The sequence below is a fragment of the Portunus trituberculatus genome, chromosome 38 (genome assembly GCF_017591435.1).
Source record: "Portunus trituberculatus isolate SZX2019 chromosome 38, ASM1759143v1, whole genome shotgun sequence".
Classification (NCBI taxonomy): Eukaryota; Metazoa; Arthropoda; class Malacostraca; order Decapoda; family Portunidae; genus Portunus; species Portunus trituberculatus.
In genome coordinates, this window is record NC_059292.1 from 5,859,908 (window position 1) to 5,873,481 (window position 13,574).

At 44.6% G+C, this 13,574-nt stretch overlaps 1 protein-coding gene across 7 annotated transcripts in view; it reads right to left on the minus strand.

The window, feature by feature from the left end:
- Window positions 1–13,574, minus strand: part of LOC123514644 (leucine-rich repeats and immunoglobulin-like domains protein 1) — a 486,618-nt gene that overhangs the window by 312,518 nt on the left and 160,526 nt on the right. The gene's annotated exons all lie outside the window — the stretch shown is intronic.

The window sequence follows — 13,574 nt, forward strand, 5'->3', positions numbered from 1 at the left end:
TGAAGAGTTTCGCAGCCTGAAAAGACAGATTTAACCTTCGTCCTCTCTCTTCCTTTCTTTTTCATCAGCGTGTCCGTGGAACTCATTATTTTTGCAACACTCTCTTACAACTTAGAAAACGAGAAAAGGTAAAATTAACCTTCTTTTCTCTCTTGCTCTCTTGTTTTCCCAGTGTATCCAGGATTTCTTCAAGTGTCACCAGCAGTTACTACAGAACCAGCACGTGTTACATAGCAGAATGGCGCCCTTAGTTGCCACGCCACCACAGCTGCAAAGTGCTGGTGTGAATGCGTGTGTGCGTGCATGTGTTTGTGTTTGAGAGTGTTTTGAGTGAATCTGGGAATGTTTTGTGTGTATTTGGAAGTGTTTTGAATGTGTTTTGAGTGTTTTTCTTCATGTTATTCTTATCATTTTTTCTTATTTCTATATTTTTAAGATAATTTTGTTTCTGTGTGTGTGTGTGTGTGTGTGTGTGTGTGTGTGTGTGTGTGTGTGTGTGTGTGTGTGTGTGTGTGTGTGTGTGTGTATTGTGTACTGTGTGTGTATGTAAGCCACACATCGCCACACCTTCAATATCAAACTAAAAAGGTTTCAACACATTTATCCCTCCTATGGCTAACTCTCTCGGACCTGCAAGGTGATTGGGAAGTAAGTGACCCTTTTTTTCGTTTTATGTTCCCCTTGACCACCTTATCCTCTTACATTAAAAACACACAGTAACAAAACCACTCAGAAAAACATTAGAAGAGACACGAAAAAGCTACAATTCTACCCTCACATAACACAAGTCACACAACACGAAATACAAAATCCTAGTAACACGAGGCAATAACCGTGACATCCCAACACTGCCCTCACTATCAAACAACAAACATTTCAAGACATTAGTCTCTTCGATACTGTAACGCATTTTTACCATGCGTTTTGGGTGTGATTAGACAATTTTATTTACACTAGCAAGGTTCTATGGAGGTCAGAAGTTTAATGGATCAGAATCTTCACAATTTTAATCCCGATATGAGTTTCTGAAGCTTATATAAACCACCTAATAGTAACCAGAATAAATATGAAGACGCGTCAAGGTACTGAATGGGTTAATCCCTTCTTTGGTGGCTAACTCTCTTGACCCTTCTTACATTGAACACACAGTAATAAACCCACCTCAGAAAAACACTAAAAGAGACACGAAAAGCTACAATCCTACCCTCACACACCACAAGTCACTCACAACACAAATCCTGGTGACACAGAAGCAATAACCGTGAGATCCCAGCATCGCAACACCCAAACACCCCAGCAAAACCCAACCAATCCCTTCTTTTGCCACTCGGACACACTAAACCTATCGCTTCCCCTTCCTTGAGCACCATCCCCGGAAGAACCAACAACACCACCACGATCACCGCCAAGGAACCGAGTAAACCTGCAGAAAGTCGGGGGTTTGGAAGTCGAGGGTCGAGAATTGAGTGTCTTGGGAGCCTACAAGCTTGGCACATCTCGAGGTTTTACAGTTAATGCGGGTTTTTCTCTTCTAATGACTTGGCGGAGCTGAGACTAATTGCTTGGGGCTTCATGTGGCGTGAAATGGGACCAGTAAAGTGATTATGGCTGGTGAGAAGATTAAAAAAGAAGGCGAAATAATGGATTGTCTTTACGATGCTGCCGAGGAACTTAGGAAAGGAGGAGGGGGAGGAGGAGGAGGATGAAGGTGAAGATGATGTGATGAGGAGAGAGAGAGAGAGAGAGAGAGAGAGAGAGAGAGAGAGAGAGAGAGAGAGAGAGAATCATTCATATACATACGTACTAACAAAACACACATTCTCCCACTCCCATTTCTATCCTACCCTCTCTCCTCCCTCCTCCCTCCTCTCTCTCTCTCTCTCTCTCTCTCTCTCTCTCTCTCTCTCTCTCTCTCTCTCTCTCTCTCTCTCTCGCTCTCATAGATCCTACACACCTAACCTTCCACACCTCACACACACACACACACACACACACACACACACACACACACAGCCAGACACTCCCACACCATTAGCGAAGCATTAAGCAGCCAGATGAGTTAAAGGCGGCGGGAAGCGACCTCAGAGCGTAACTGGAACTGTTAATGAGCGTTATGGAAGGCTTGTGCGCGCCAGAGAAGTCAGCAGAGTGAAAGATTAGAGCCTTAGCTAAATGCCTCTTCAGCTGGGCACGAGAGGAGGAGGAGGAGGAGGAGGAGGAGGAGGAGGAGGAGGAGGAGGAGGAGGAGGAGGAGGAGGAGGAGGAGGAGGAGAGGGAGGGAAAGAAAGAAAGGAAGGGGGAGAGTTGTTGAGGAGGAGGAAAAGGAACGGGAGGGTAAATGTGAGGAAGATGGAAGTAATGGGTGCGTAGGAGGGAGGGAGGGAGGGAGGGAGGGAGGGAGGAAAGGAAGGAAGGAAGAAAAGGAAGGAAGGAAGGAAGGAAGGAAGGAAGGAAGGAAGGAAGGAAGGAAGGAAGGAAGAGGTTGGAAGAACTTTGTGTGTGGTGAGGGAAGAGAAGTGTGTGTGTGTGTGTGTGTGTGTGTGTGTGTGTGTGTGTGTGTGTGTGTGTGTGTGTGTGTGTGTGTGTGTGTGTGTGTGTGTGTGTAGAGGCGTAGAGAGAGAGAGAGAGAGAGAGAGAGAGAGAGAGAGAGAGAGAGAGAGAGAGAGAGAGAGAGAGAGAGAGAGAGAGAGAACAATGATAATACTAGAAAAAGAGAAAGAACAAGAAAAAAAGGAAGAAGAGAAGAGAAGACAAGTAGATAAAGAAAGAAAAACACTTCAATAATAAAAACAAAAAACATAACAACACCAACACACGAACACACCATCATCACCACCACCACCACCTCCACCACCATCACCACCATCCCATCCACCACAAACTCAGAAGCACTTTTCCTATAAACAAACGCACATACTTACTGACACACATACACACACACAAGGACACAGTAAACACCCTGCAGCCGTGTGTGTGTGTGTGTGTGTGTGTGTGTGTGTGTGTGTGTGTGTGTGTGTGAGGGGGTGCGCCGCTGTAAAACTCCCGGCGGAGGTTAGCACGGTGAAGGCCTCAATGTGTACCTTTCTCTCCACCTGTTGAATGTTTGCCGCCAAAATTATATAGCGTTGAGTAGCAGTGTGTGTGTAGTGTTTTATCCCCCGCCGCTTATGTAAGGTTAAGAGGGACATGATAGAAGTATTTAACACCTTCAATACTGGGACACATTTTAACCTTGAGATTTATGTACGATTATACCACTTTATTTATATTAGGAAGGGTCTATGGAGGTCAGAACATTAATGCTCACAGTATTCATTATTTCAAATCCCCATATGAGTTTCTGAAACTTTATAAAATCACTAAATATATAGTAAGAAGAATGCATATGGAAACATGTCATGGTACTGATGGGGTTAAGTATAAGAATTATGACAAAGGGGACACGAGCAAAGTTCTTAGGATGAGTAGCCAGGACAGAACTAGAAATAATGGATTTAAGCTTGAGAAATTCAGGCTTAGGGAAAGAAATGGGGACAAACTGGTTCTCTAACAAAGTGGGTGATGAAAAGAATGTACTCAGTATTCACGTTGTCAGTGGTGAGTCAATAGGAGCTTTAAAAGATTAGACAAATTTATGAATGGGGATGATAGATGGAATTAAGTAGCTTTGCTCATACAGAGACTGCCACGTGTAGGACTGACAGCTTCTTGCATCTTCCTTCATTATTCTTATATTATGTAAGGAGAGGACGTAGTGATGGGGCGAGCCAGACACCTTAGCCACCAAGCCTCCCACACAGTCTGCCCAGTCTCGCCTCGTCCAGCGCCAAGCAGTGAGGGAGGAAAGAAGACACCCCCATTAATCCAGGAGCGTTTGTCATCTTTTCTTTCCCGCCTTCCAGAACTCGTTAGCTCTAATAGGTCTGTGACGGTCTAATGAGCCGTGACTCAAGGCAAACTGTAACGAGAAGATTCCGGGCAGAGTGTCAGCGGGAGAATGAATGGCTCGGAGTGTGTAAATGAGCGGGTGTGCAGGGATGTCTGTCCTCTCCGCGCTGTGGCCTTTTAATTGGTAGCGGCGGGTGAATGAAAGACACATAAGATCCGCCTCCGCCACGCACTGGTTGTTGTTCAGTGTCTTTTTATTTCCTCCAATTGCAAGGGAGATTAAATTATTAGTTTCGTTTACAAGACTTGAATGAATGAAAGACAGACAAAGACCTTCCCTCCTTCCTTCCTTCTTTCTTTCCTTCATCACACGTCTGCTGTTCAGTGTCTCATGTTTGCTTCAGATGGGAAGACACATAAAATCATCCCCTTAATTTCCATGACATTACTGAATATAATTTTGGCTTTGCTTCATATCAGTGGCCATCTTTTTTCTCTGTCTGTCTGTCTGTCTATCTGTCTGTTTATCTCTCTCTCTCTCTCTCTCTCTCTCTCTCTCTCTCTCTCTCTCTCTCTCTCTCTGCTATCCTTACCCAAAGCCCCTCTTGCATAAAAAACACATTAAAAATTATACACACAATAACAATAAACATTTTCCATAATATTCACTGCAGAACTGATCATATTTTTTTTTTCATCGTAATTCATGATTAGATTCCATACAATACTTTTTCTTTTTATGTACAAGACAGACGCCTGGACGCCTCATCATACAGGAGAGGGGCAAAATCTTGTCATACCACCCTAACACACACACACAAAAAAAAAAAAATAAATAAACACACACACACACACACACACACACACACACACACACACACACACACACACACACACACACACACACACACACACACACACACACACATCAACTTCAATTCAGGCGCTCCCAAACTGTGGCGTGACATAAACCCTGAGGAACTCCAAATGATTCTTAGTGATGCATGTTCAACTCTGTATTGTACTAATGTCAATAAGAGCGAAATAAGAGTGATAGCTGAACGGGAAAGAAAAAGATTTAGCAATCAGTTTATTAGTACGAAGTCAGTGTAGCTTTTAACTCCTTCAGTACTGGGACATATTTTTTACCTTGAGATTCAGGTACGATTAGATCATTTTATTGACATTAGGAAGACTATATGGAGGTAAGAAGATCAAATGCCACAGTCTTCACTATCTCAATCCCCCACATGAGTTTCTGAAGCTGCATAAAAATCACCATATAGTAAGCAGAATATGGAAATGCATCATGGTACTGAAGGGTTTAAGAATAGATGAATTTATGAAGGCAATACGAAGGTAGAAATAGATGAACATGTTCAAAAAAAGAGACCTGACACGTGTAGACCAAAGACTTCTTGTAAATTCCCTTATTTTCTCGTGTATTTGTATTCTAATATATTTATTTTCCAAGTCTGTGCGGGAGTTTACTTGGCGTCAGGAGATCTCGTTAGGATATATGACCCGTTTCGTTTAATTAATCACCACCACGCCCCAGACTCGCTCCCTGACTCACCTCGGTAGCGCCACACAAAGGGAAGGGTCATGTCACTCCTCACACGCATCAAAACAAGTGACATTGGGGCGGCGACAACAACAGATAATATATTTTTGCGTGTATATGTGTAATATCTCCCCTTCCCTCTGCTATTGACGGCGGTGGCTTGGAGGAACCAGAAATAACAATATTAATAATCGTATAGTGTTCGCAGTGCTTCGTCCCTTTCACCGGTAAAAGATGACTGCTCGGGTTCTGAAGAGAGAATTTCCTTTTAATAACACAAAAAAATCACGTTAATTTGTCACTGCAACCATTAAAGCACCTGGAAAAACCCTTGTACCTTCAACTAGAACCTTTTGATATTGTGGAAGAAAACTGGTCGGGTTCTGAAGAGAATATTTCCTTTAAATAGCACAAAAATCACATTAATTTGTCACCACAACCCTGACCCTGAAAAACCGCTTACCTTCAACTAGAGCCTTTTGAAATAGTGGAAATGCGTCATGGAAGTGTTTTGAAATAGGAACCTTGGCCTCACCTCGGCACAGCGAAGGCGAGGGCGTGAGAGGCGGGTTTTGGTCTTTGTTCCCCGGCGTGTGTGTGGACTCAGCCCGAAAGATGTTGTTGTAAGGTGTTGTTCTTTGGGTCCCGCGAGTGGTTAAACAGCTGCGGGTCTGAGGACATGCCTAAGCGAAGGGGTGCTGGAGGGATGGATGCTGTGTGTGTGTGTGTGTGTGTGTGTGTGTGTGTGTGTGTGTGTGTGTGTGTGTGTAATTCACCTCACCTCGGTCGTCTGCTGGTCACCCAGCCAGTCTTCCCCATTACGGAACGAGCTCAGAGCTCATAGACCGATATTCGGGTAGGACTGAGACCACAGCAAACTCCACACACCGGGAAAGTGAGGCCACAACCCTTCGATTTACATCCCGTACTTACTTACTGCTATGTGAACAGGGACCACACATTAAGAGGCTTGCCCATTTGCCTCGCCGCTTACCGGGACTCGAACCCGGCCCTCTCGATTGTGAGTCGAGCGTGCTAACCACTACACTACGCGGTGTGTGTGTGTGTGTGTGTGTGTGTGTGTGTGTGTGTGTGTGTGTGTGTGTGTGTGTGTGTGTGTACCACCAAGATGTTTAATCTCTTTAGTATTATGACGCGTTTTCATATTCATTCTGCTTATTATATGGTGATTTTATACAGCTTCAGAAACTTACGTGGGGTATGAAAATAGTGAAGATTGTGACTATTAATCTTCTGACCTCCACAGACCCTTGCTAATGTCAATAAAATGGTCTAATCGTACACAAATCTCAAAGTAAAAATGTGTCCCAGTATTGAAGGGGTTTAACAATCAAAACAGGGTTTCATTACCTTCGCATGTACTAATAAACTTAAGCCCTTCGGTGGCTATATCGTATGATGGACTTTGAATCGTTACAAGCCAACATGCGGAAAAACTCAGCACTTTTCACGATAAAATATAACCCAGAATTTCATAAAGTCTCAGGTGAAAGTCAAATCAACACTGTCTGGCCTGCAAGTGTAGCATTACCAGTGAGGTAGGGGGGGTTGTTGGTGGTGATGGTAGTGCTGCTGCTGGTATCACACATGGTTTGAGTGTGCCGCCACCATCACCACCGCCTCCTCCTCAATGCCGCCGCGATAACCTGGCTGCTCGTGAATGGCTGGCTGTTTGGCGCACCTATTCACCGCCGCCGCTGACTCGATATTTACCGCCATTTTCACTTCCCAAGCTCAAACCATTTTAACAAACCAACATTTCCCACTAAAAAGAAAAATAAATAAATAAAAATCACACACGCAACTTGAAACTACATACATACATACATACAAATTTAACACACACACACACACACACACACACACACACACACACACACACATACGTCCATTTGAACTAATACAAAAACAAAAAATAATGGCGAAAAAAACAAAAATAACGTCACTTAAAGACAAAAAAAATGAAAATTGAGAAACACGGAAGCCACAGCGGGGAAGAAAAAAAGAAAAAAAGCAGAGGCGAGGTTTCATTTAGCCGGAATGAAGAAGGAAGGAGGTTCACGTTCACACCCTGGCTCGTTCTCGTGATCTTCTAGCGAGGTGAACGTGGGAAGAGAGGTAGGGGACTGGGAAGAAAAGGTAGGGACTGGGAAGGTGAGATAGGGACAGGGAGGGGGCGTGGGTTGGGGAGCGGGAGGAGAACTGGCCTTGAAGAACTGCTGATTATACGAGAATACGAAAAAGTATGAGAAGGGCGTGGGATGGGAAGGGGGAGGGAGGATCTGGCCTTGAGGAACTGCTTAGGAGAACACGGGAAAGTAAAGGAAGCTGCAAGGAGTTATCAGGTCTACACGAGGCCAGTCCTTGTATAAAGCATTCCTCTCTATCAGTTTATCTAATCCGCTTCCAAACTCTTCAATACTGGGACCCATTTTTACCTTGGGATTTGTGTACGATTATCCTATTTTATTGACATTAGGAAGGGTCTATGGAGGTCAGAGATTAATGGCCACAGTCTTCATTATTTTAATCTCCCACATGAGTTTCTGAAGCTGTCTAAAATCACCAATTAGTAAGCAGAATGAATATGGAAACGCGTCATGGTCGTGAAGGGTTAACAGAGGCGAGGAAGGAGACGGAGAGGAACAAGCTAGACGCCCACCTACCCACACAACCACTCACCCACCCATTCACCTACGCACTCAGACACTCAGCCAACCATCCAGCCATTCAGCTAGCCAGCCAGCCAGCCATCCAGCCAGCCATCAAGACAGCCAATTCACCCCATTACCAGCCTACCCAATCACTCACTCAGTCAACCAGTTAGCCAGCCAGTCATCCAGCCAGGCAGCCAGCCAACTGTTCACCCCATTACCCACCTACCCACTCAGCCACTCAGTCAACCCGCCAGTCACTCAGCCACTCAGCCAGCCACTCAGCCAACCAACCACTCAGCCAGCCAGCCAGCCAGCCAGCCAGCCACTAGCGTGGTCATGCAAAGCGACATGAATGATGCTTGTTGATGCGGAAACATTTGTGAGTGGCAGAGAAGTTACTAACAGATGGCAAGGTAACGTGATCCAAGCAAGAGAGAGAGAGAGAGAGAGAGAGAGAGAGAGAGAGAGAGAGAGAGAGAGAGAGAGAGAGAGAGAGAGAGAGAGTAGGAATAGTGAGACAACAAAACTCTTTAGTCTTCCCTTCAACACTTTTTATTTACATTCACAACACAACTGTCGCTTTCTACTACAGCCCTCCTCCTCCTCCTCCTCCTCCTCCTCCTCCTCCCGCAGACCACGCCCCATAACTCGAGTCTTAACGCCCCTGCTACTGTTTGAGAGAGGCGAGGCGGCAACAGGTGGGCGGAGAAGGGCGGGAGAAACACAAGAAGAGACGGGCGAGGCGAGAGAGAGAGAGAGAGAGAGAGAGAGAGAGAGAGAGAGAGAGAGAGAGCAATTAAACAAGAGGGAAACTGCACGAACTTCTAAATCAAGACACAAATTCTCTCTCTCTCTCTCTCTCTCTCTCTCTCTCTCTCTCTCTCTCTCTCTCTCTCCGCCCACACCCCCAGAAGAGCCATTCCCTCCTTTGACGGGCGCCTCCGGGTCACTTTTACAGCCTGACCAATCAGCAAGACCCTTTTATTTTGATCTATTCTGTCCCCCAAACAATTCCCTCCCACCTTCCTTCCCTCCACTGTTTCTCTAAGCGCCGCTCTTCTCGCCACGGTCACTGCTTGTAGTCTGAAGAGGATATGTTCTGATGCTTGTATTTCTATTGGTGGAGTATTAGTAAGCTTTTTCCTTTTATTATTATTATTATTATTATTATTATTATTATTGTGTGTGTGTGTGTGTGTGTGTGTGTGTGTGTGTGTGTGTGTGTGTGTGTGTGTGTGTGTGTGTGTGTGTGTGTGTGTGTGTGTGTGTGTGTGTGTGTGTGTGTGTGTGTGTGTGTGTGTGTTTCAAGGTTAATTTGTTGGCGTCCATATTCAGAAACGCTTTGCTCTCTCACCACGACTATTTTTCAATGCCACAGAGATGATTAGCAGGGTTTTCTAGTGTGTTTCTCCTGTTGGTAATTTAGAAATCTTGTCATTCTGCCTCTAAAACCGTAAAAACACCTTGACTTCTTTGGTACCATGACGCATGTCCATATTCATTCTGCTTACTCTTTGGCGATTTTATACACCTTCAGAAACTCATGTTTGGGATTAAAATAGTGAAGATTCTGGCCCTTGATCCTCTGACCTCTAAATACCCTTCCTAACGTAAATAAAATGTCTTAATCGTACACATATCTGAAGGTAAAATTGTGTCCCTGTGTTGAAAGGGTTAGAGAAAGCGTGTAAATTTAAATAAAACCTTTTGAAACAGTGGAGATGAAGCACAGAGATGTTTGAAAATACGAGCCTAAGTTAGAGTGACATGATTTCTACACTATTAACTGTAGAAACTCTTGAAAACCCCGCTAATCATTACTGTGGCCTTGGAAAATAGTTGTGGTGAGAGAGCAGAGCGTTCCTTAACCTCTTCCGTACCATGACGCGCATCCATATTCATTCTGGTAACAATTTGGTGATTCTACACAGCTTCAGAAATTTATGTGAGGACAGAAATAGTGAAGACTGAAGCAGTTAATCTTCTGACCTCCATAGATCCTTCCTAATGTCAATAAAATCGTCTAATCATACACAAAATTCATAGTAAGAATGCGTCCCAGTACTAACAGGGATAAACACACCACCATGATGCTAAGCTATCCCCGTTTTCCTTCACCTTTCCAAACCCTTACAATCTTATAACATAAACCAAAACAATGGTTAATCTACCCGCGTGACAATCCTCTTACACGTTCACCACTCTAATACCCGCCTGCCCTGCTTAGCCACTCCGCCGCACTCATCCCACGTCACACCGGGAGCAGAAAAGAGCCACACAAAGAAAGCCGTCCCCGATACAGAGGAGGAAGCGAGGGCGGCGGGTCAGGAAGGCGAGAAGGCGACGCTCCCAGTAGTAGATTGTAATACCTCGTCTTCACTCCTCGTTATACTTAATTAAGGGAGGCAGCGAGGCGACACAAGCAGCTTAGGGGCGCGAGGAGCCGCCGGGATTGGCTACTGTGTTTTGGAAGGGATTTGGGACGGCCCCACCTATTCCCTTCCTGCGTGGGGTGTGGCGGGCGTGGAGGAAGGGTGGATAGGTGGTTCGGTGGATGGATTGGGGAATTGCCTTGTTAGTGGTGAGGGCTCAGAGGTACGAAGGAGGTACGCCAGTGTTCTGATTGTGATGTGTGTGTGTGTGTGTGTGTGTGTGTGTGTGTGTGTGTGTGTGTGTGTGTGTGTGTGTGTGTGTGTGTGTGTGTGTGTGTGTGTGTGTTAGGTTACTACCGTTGCCTCACCAAGAATGGACATGCATCAGGAAAATCTTGTCTGTGGTTATTTTTTTCTTTCTCTCTCTCTAATAAAAACAGGTACTAGAATGCTTTGTACTATTCCCTCACTGCTTGTGTCCTTGGTGCCTCAAAACCACCATGTACAATATACACAAGACAATTTCAGTAACCTCGAGGAACCAGAGAAGACCAAATAAGAAAACAAACTCAAATTTCAAACATCCCACAAATTCATGAACATCTAATCTGAACGTAACACAAAAAAAACCTGAGAAGAATTACCACAATCACATTTTCCATTTCCGTGGCCTTAAAATAATGTACTTGACGCGCAGACCAACTCCATTTTCCTCCTCCGACTTTTTTATTCCATTATTTTCACTTTCACCCTTGACTCGGCGCGGGAAGATAACTTTTAACGAGGCCGCGCTGGTCCACAATTTTTCCCTCAAGTTCTTAGCTCGCGTGGTGATGACTGTCCTGATGTCACGTTTGGCCCATCAAGAGTCACTCATCACGCACACCACCTGTACTACCACGCATCACGAGTCACGAAACACACCACCTGTACCACCACGAGTCACGAATCACGCATCATACCACCTGTACCATCACGAGTCACGAGTCACGCATCACACCCCCTGTACCAGTGTCCCAAGCTTTGTTTCCTTCCGTTCATGTGCCTTTTCAGGGCACAGCATCCTTTGGTTGAGAGCAGAACGAGAGGGGAACAGAGGAAGGGCCTGCATACTTCATGACGCCCCTCGCCTCTCAGTCTGCCTCAGTCTGCCTCGCCCGCCATGTTACCAGCTCACCACCTCTAGTCCAGGCGCCTCACCTAAGACCTCGCTCACCTTGCCCTCTGTGTTGCCCTCTCTTATACGTCAACCTCATGTGATTCTCTGTATGTGATTCTCTGTATGTGATTCTCTTCCGTTTTCTCTGTACAGTACGTATGTGATTCTCTGTATGTAATTATCTTGTATGTGATTCTCTGTATGTGATTCTTTGTATGTGATTCTCTGTATGTGACTCTCTTGTATGTGATTCTCTTGTGTGTAATTCTATTGTATTTGGTTCCCTTATATGTGTTTCCCTGTATCTGATTCTCCTGTACGTTATTCTCTCTGTATCTGTTTCTCTGTGTGTTTTTTTTTTTCTTCTGTACGTGTTTCTCTGCATGGGTTTCACCTATTTGTACTTCTCTGTTTGGGCTTCACCTGTATATGCTTCACCTTTCAGCCTTTATAGGGGTGATGTATGCCAGAAATATTTCCTTTCCTTTTTTTATGAGAACATGCGGCAAGCTTTTTATTTCTGCTTTTTTTTCTAGATGTTTTTTTTTTCATTACTGTTTCATGGAGTGCCTTGTTGCTAATTTTTTTCTCTCTTTCTTTCCCATTACCTATTCTTCGTAGCGCAGGTTGGCACGCTTTTCACTTTTATTTCACCTATTTCAGCCTTTTTTTCCACCCTTTACCTTGCAGTGTTTCGCCTCCCACGCTCGTGTACCGTATCAAAACAATTGGCATTTAGGAACTGAAGCTTTCCCCTCCATGAAGGAAAAAAACATAACAAAAGCTGAAACACACACCCAACACCATACACACACACACACACACACACACACACACACACACACACACACACACACACACATATCAAAGGAGCTGCAGGAAACCCTCTCCACCACCACCACCACACCACCACTCCACAACACCACAACACCACACAGGGAGGTGCTGCCACACTTCTCGCAAGTTTCACAACACTTGGATAACGTTAACGCAATATTGTAATTATCCTCTCTCTCTCTCTCTCTCTCTCTCTCTCTCTCTTCCCCCAGTTTCATCTCAGTAATGGCAGCGTCCAGTGACAGCACCACTACCACCACCACCACCACTGTCGATACAATGCCTATTCTTTCCTCGTGGAACAATATATGTACGGTGTCTGAAGCACTGTTATCATACGGAATTCCCCTTGTTCTCCCGCCCAACCGCTTCCTTCCCCTGTGCCATAAAGGAAAGCGGTTCTGAGCGCAAGGCATAACTCTTGATTCTTAAAAGACAAAACGCTCTAGACTCCTCGTTTTCTTTTCTTTATGTGACACTTTTTTTTCAGGTGACACTTGTGTATTTTGGTGATATTTTTCCTACATTTCTCTGTGCTGTGTTACTCTTCAAATTTAATGGTGACTTAATTCTTCTTAAATCGCTAGACTCTTCGTTTTCTTTTCTTTACGTGACATTTTTTTCAGGTGACACTCGTGAATTTGGTGGTATTTTTCCTACATTTCTCTGTTATGTGTAACTCTTCAAATTTAATGGTGACTTAATTCTTCTTCTATCTCTCCTACTTTACTTTATCATCCATGTAACCTTCGTATTTATCCTACTGTTTGTTCTATCTTCCATGTAACCTTCGTACTGATTTTACTGTGTGTCCTGTCTTTCTTTAGCCTTCCCTCCGAGCTGTTCAACTGGCCAGGAATTTTTGAAGGGAACATGCCAGCCAACCAGCCAGCCACCCAGCCACCCACTGACTCATTCCCTCCCTCCCTCTCTCCCTCTCTCATCCTTTCTCCTTAGCTTATCTCACCAGCGGCAAAATGACTAGGTTCGTAATCCCAATCATTTCACAGTCTCATCTCAACCTCTTTTAACAGACTCAGGTGGAAGATGATGCGTACTCATGGATGTTTTTCATG